General features: G+C 42.9%; 1 pseudogene; it reads left to right on the top strand.

Moving 5' to 3' along the window:
* Positions 1 to 326: 326 nt before the first annotated feature.
* Positions 327 to 6,113, top strand: LOC126500194 (pyridoxal phosphate homeostasis protein-like; annotated as a pseudogene).
* Positions 6,114 to 6,120: the final 7 nt, after the last annotated feature.

Below are 6,120 nucleotides of genomic sequence, written 5' to 3'. Positions count from 1 at the left end.
TCCAACAATTATTAAGATGTTACCCATCTTATGTCTTCTATGGTTTACTGCAGAGAGAGAGAGAGAGAGAGAGAGAGAGAGAGAGAGAGAGAGAGATGTGTGTGCATGTCATCACTTTATTGTAGATGCCTCTCTACAACTGAGCTGTAACCCACCCCTATTGTAAAATATTTTATAATGAATTTTGGCATCGAGTAATTTCATGTAAACATTTTTGTCTTTAATAGTTAAGGAATTTTTAGCATTACCAAGATACCATTACCACACCTAACAAAACCAACAATAATGGTCTAATATAGCTTTTATTCCTGATCAAATTTCCCTGGTTATCTCACAAACATCATTTTAAGAATGGCATTCGCATTACGATTCAAGTAAGGTCCATAGATTTTCTTAGGTAATAGGTCTCTTAGGTCCATTTTAATGTGCAGTCGTAACTTTACCCTCTAAAGTCTGTGACTGTTAAATTTCTAATGCATGTGTAATCGTGCCTGCGGACTCAGGCTGATCCCTGAATTCACAGGTTGCCAGGCTGATGCAAAGGTGCTGTGTTCTGCAGGACAAAGAATTCCTCACAAAGGAGTCTGGCGCCCTCTAGCGCATTTTTTTAGGTTGCAACTGTTTCTCGGTCTCGAGGCAATTTTGAAACAAAAATAAGAAGAAACTAATCCTGGTGTGTCTAGTTCCCACTCGATGACATTTTAGCTGAGTGTTCGTCACACTGCACCACTCGGTGGTGAGGCTCTTTAATATTGAAAGACAACACAGACATCCAAGTTCAGAGTCAGGAGCTAATTGCTCAGTCCTCCACTTGAATCCTCAGACTGTTGTGGAGATTGTCACAGTCCCTCGCTCAGAGTGACATCATTGATGCTGGAGTCTTCTAGACACCTCCACTGTGTTAATGTCTCTTATTCCAAAGTGCTGCTTCCTGGTGGTATTCGGGACTCCATTGGGGTTGGGTTGGGGAAGGTAAACAAGGCCCACTCTAAAGGCGACGAAAGCTTGTTAGCTTTTTGTCTTGGCACACCAAAAAAAACAGGGGAGAGGCTATATGAAAGGAAAACATAGAAATGCATTCTAAAATTCTTAAGGCCAGACCACAGCACCTGGACAAAATGAAAGAAGTGTGAACTGGCATTAGAAACGTTGTGTTTTAGAAAATGTGATGCTGAAATTGACCTATTTTAGAGCATTAATTGATTGCAGAGAATGTAAAACTGGTGTGAAAATAAAAAGAGCATCAAACCCAGAAACATTTGTTTGCCTTGGCTAATTCCGCATCTCTGGATAGATGGAAAGTTTGCATTGTTGTCTACAAAAGCATTAAGGCATACTTTCCTCTCTGTATGTTTAAAAGTAACCATGACTTTGGGAGGCAGGAGCAGGTGAATCTCTGTGAGTTCAAGGCCAGCCTGATCTACAAAGTGAGTTCCAGGACAGACGCTACACATTGAAACTGTCTCAAAGAAGAAAAAGCAGCAGCCGCAGCAGCATTTTTTTAGTTTGTTTCTTGTGGCTGCAATAAACATTGACCAAAACTAATTCAGGGAGGAAAGGGTATATTTGCCTTGTACTTCTATATCACGGTCCATCATTGAAGGAAGTCAGGGCAGGAACTGAAACAGAAGCCAAAGAGGAATGGCTCACTGGCTTGCTTCCCATGGCTCACTTAGCTGACTTTTTATACAACCCAGGACCACCCACAATGGGCTGGGTCTTCCCACGTCAATCTTTAATCTGAAACATACCCTACTGACGTGCCCACAAGCCAATCTGATGGAGGCAGTTCCTCGGTTGAGAGTCCCTCTTCCAGGTGACTCTAGCTTGTGTCATGTTAGCATTAACCAACCAGCACAACTACAGTGCCAGAAGCTATCTTTTAAAAGGCGTTTCTGGGCAGGGGGTAGGGTAAATTGAGGTTGGCCTTAAGGATAGCACCTATAACCCCAACATATGAAGGCTTGGGCTACATGGAAAAAACTCTGTAAGAAGAGAAACCAGGAAGAGGAAGGTGGGAAAGGAGAGAGAGGAGGCAGAGGAAGAGGAGACAGAGGATGAGGAAGAGGAGGGGCAATGTAGTAAAAGATCAGCAAAGTCGAGCCTCCCGGGAATGTGGAGAGCTGGCAGCCTGTCCGTGGAGCTGTGCATCGGGTTCGCGCTGAGGGCAGTGAACGGGAGCGTCCAGCAGAATGTAGCACCACGGCCACGGAATCTCCCAGCCATCCAACCCCGCTAGTAGAGGTCAGCAAAATTAAACCTGCAGACATGGTGATTGATTGAGGCCTAATGGCCAAGGCCAGCGCACTATTGGAGAGAACTATGTTCAGGAACGACTAGAAAAAGCACCAAACCCTGCAATTCTATCTTTCTGTCCTGAGATCAAAGGGCACTTCATTGGCCATTTACAGAAACAGAATGTCAACCAATTAATGGCTGTCCCCAACCTCTTCGTGCGGTAACCGTGGACTCTTGAAGCTGGCAGACAAGGTGAATAGTTCCTGGCAGAAGAAAGGTTCTCCTGAGAGTAACACCAGTGGAGAGGAGAGTAAACACGGCCTTCTGCCTTCAGAGACCATAGCCGTGGTGGAACGCATAAAGACCAGTTAGTTGTCCCAGCCTGGAGTTCGTGGGGCTCATGACCCAGCAAGCTTTAGACATGATCTTAGTCAAGGACCAAACCCAGACCTCCAGATGTTACTGCGCCTACGGCAGGAGCTGTGTGAAAAGCTGAGCATTCCTGTGGACCAGGTGGAGCCGAACACGGGCATGTCCGTGGACTTCCCGCATGCTATTGAAGTGGGATTCACAAACGTCCGGGTAGGAAGCACCATTTTTGGAGAGCGGATTGCTCCAAGAAACCCACCCAAGACAAGACTACAACAGACGTGAAAGCCTCAGTTACGGTGGCATAAGAACAGTGAGACCAGGCCAGCTAAAAAGATGAACTATGTACCAACCTAGGTTTTCCGTTTGGTATCCTCATGTTCCCAATCACACTCTCCTGCGGCCCGTGTAGAACGCTGAGGATTACCTGTGTTGATGGAAACCACCTGGGCTTCACCTCCCCTGTAAGAGGCTCGATTCAAGCAGTGACTTAGGCTTGAATTTGAGGAGTTCCGAGACTTTAGAACTGATGCGGAATCAGTAGCCAGGAATGAACTGGGCACTGCCAGGAGCACCCCTGTCTCCATGAATGCCTTTCCCTGGGCATCTTCTGCGTTACTGGTGTCTATAATCGAGAAAATCAGAGGGATACCCATCTGCCATTCCACCCTAATAGAGCGCCCTACACTTGTTGCTACAAGTCCCCACTGAACACTCACTGGCTCCTCTGGACCGGGATGATTTTTGCTGCGCTGGCCAGTGATGTCTCTAGCCACAGCTCCTCTGTGGCACTGACCTGAAATTCCAGGAGAAAGAGCACTTGAGTCTTTCTGACATCCTACTGAGAAGATGGGACTTGGAGCTTGGTCCTTGGGGACTATAGTGATAGAAAGTGAGGGTTTCTTCTCCAACATGATCCTTTTCCGGCTTTAGCAAAGACTGTCCCCCACTTGCCTCTTTTCTTTTCTGGGGACGTATTTCCCAGGTACTGATCGCTACCCCAACACACACACACTTTATTTATAAGCCAGAATTTTGCAGCTCTTGATTGTTCGTAATGTTACAAGATGGTCAAAGACCTGGAAGCAGCTGGGCATAGAAGCTCCTGCCCATAACTCCAGCATTTAGGAGGTATGGGCAGAAAGAACAGATGGCAGACAACAGCTGAATGAGACCCTATCTAAAATAAACAAACAAATAACAGAACAAACTCGGAAACACAGTTCTCCCGTAACCACGGAAGAGGTTCGGTGGGGGCTATTTAGTTCCTGATAGATTTTCTCTTGTTTACTCCAGCCCTTGTCCTTCATCTATTTACCCAATAACTTCAGAACTTGCTGCTGAATGTAATTTCATACATTTAAACCACTATGGTTCTTGCTGTGTTTCTATCAAAGCTAGTCTGGTATTTCAGAGTCTTAAAAAAACAAATGTGAGCTTGAATTATGTCATCTGTGCCAACTGCAAAGTGATTAAAAGTTTATTTTTATGAAAAATAAAAAGATGAGCAAAGTGTAAACAGGGCTTCCTCTCTGGACACCAGATGACCCCGTCTAAATACTTTTACACAGCAGTTCAGCAGTAACAAGTTTTCAAGACTGGACCCTAGGATGCATAAGAGAAACTCAAGTTTAGAACATTGTCACCTTTGAATTCTTCACCGAAAGTTAAGATTCAATGTAACACAAAGTCTCTGTTAGCTCAAAGCCACCCTGGGTCATACAAGATTCAATCTGTCTAAAAGAGAAACAGAGCTCACACAAAGGTGATCCCAGCATTTGAGGTCACTTGCCTTTAATCCCAGCGCTAGGGAGGTGGAGACAGGAGTGATATGGCTGGGCAGAGAGAAGAATACAAGGCAGGAGGACAGAAGCTCAGGTGTAGTCTGAGGCAGCAGGCTGAGCAGTCAGTCTGTGGATGCAGTCTGAGGACAGGATCGCCCCCTTTGGTTTGAGCATTGATAAGAACTCTAGTGACTGGCAGCTCTGATCTCTGATCCTTCAGCTTTTACTCCTAATATATCTAACTCCAAGTTTTTATTATTAAGACCAGTTATAATTCGTGCTACATTTGGTGCCCACCTTTTGGGTACGAATTCATGAAAAAGCTGCTTGCCTGTGGCTTTACAGGCACTGGCATAGGCCAAAACTACGTGCAGTAAAAGTCACCACTCTGTCAGCTAAGTTTTCCTTTCTTCTCTCCTGATGGACTTTCCCTGGACCCCCTTCTCGGGCTGCTGTCAGACTAGCTAGCTGCCTTGAAATGCAATCAACCCTCTACTCTTCTACTCAGCAGGAGATGTTCACATCTTCATTGTCATCGTTGGTAGAGTTGGTGAGAAAATTGGGAATTTTTAAAGGGAGGAATTAATTAAAAGAGAGAGTTTTTTTTCCCATGTTAAAAATGGGAAACACAATTACTTATCTGTGTGATTACACAATGGATGATTTAAAAATGGAACAATTACATGAAGGGACAATCAGGATTGACATAATGCTAATTATTGTTTTGATAATTCTTGGCTTATCTCTTAAAATGTTGTTTGATATGTGTGCCAAGATACAGGCCTTAGAAAAACTCCGAGGAAACTGCAGCAGAGGTGTTCTGAGATGTTGGATCACCTGGGCCATTCATTTTTATTGGTGTCTGGCCTCTTGCTCTGAAAATTCACAAACTTTCAAAGGTAACATATATATATATGTATATATAAATATATATATATACATATATATCTGCATTAATGCAAGTATAGACTGTGTGTTGTGCATAAGTTAGCCAAAGATGACTTTTGGTTTTATTTTTAGTAATTAAAATATACATTACATGTCTTGTAGCTTTTCTGGGTTTTTTTTTTTAATATATCTATAGCCATGACTTTCAAGGGGTCTTCCTTGATCAAACCTGATCATCTTTTTTTTATATATAGTTTTGTGTTTGTTTTTTTTAAACATTTATTTATTATGTATACAATATTCTGTGTATATTCCTGCAAGCCAGAAGAGGGCGCCAGATCTCATTACAGATGGTTGTGAGCCACCATGTGGTTGCTGGGAATTGAACTCAGGACCTTTGGAAGAGCAGGCAATGCTCTAAACCACTAAGCCATCTCTCCAGCCCCAAACCTGATCATCTTTAACCTTGAATGAATCCAGTCTTTTGTTTTCTGTGGGAACAAAAAACACAACCTCTTCCCCAAAGCAGAACATCTTTAGACTTTCATTTTGAAGTCAAGACATTTTAAAATATATAGTAGGGTTTAATCCAGCAGCATTCACAACCCAGTGTCTCTTAGCAGCTATCGGTTTCTCATCAGCCATCGAGAAATTCAAAGACAGCACAACAGCATACAGGATCCAGGCTGCCATGGATTTCCCATCTTTATGTGGCTTTTTTCTTTTATATTACTTTACTCATTTTTAATGACTTTATCATTTTTAAACTATTCTTTTTTTCTATGACTGTCTATATCCTTTTTTTCTTTTTTCTTTCTTTTTTTTTTTTTTTTTTTTTTTT

Source organism: Alexandromys fortis, unplaced genomic scaffold (assembly GCF_014885135.2).
Source record: "Alexandromys fortis isolate MF-2015 unplaced genomic scaffold, M_Fortis_MF-2015_v1.1 scaffold_33, whole genome shotgun sequence".
Taxonomy (NCBI): Eukaryota; Metazoa; Chordata; class Mammalia; order Rodentia; family Cricetidae; genus Alexandromys; species Alexandromys fortis.
Note: the sequence above shows the minus strand (reverse complement) of the source record. Positions and strands in the feature narration are given on the sequence as shown.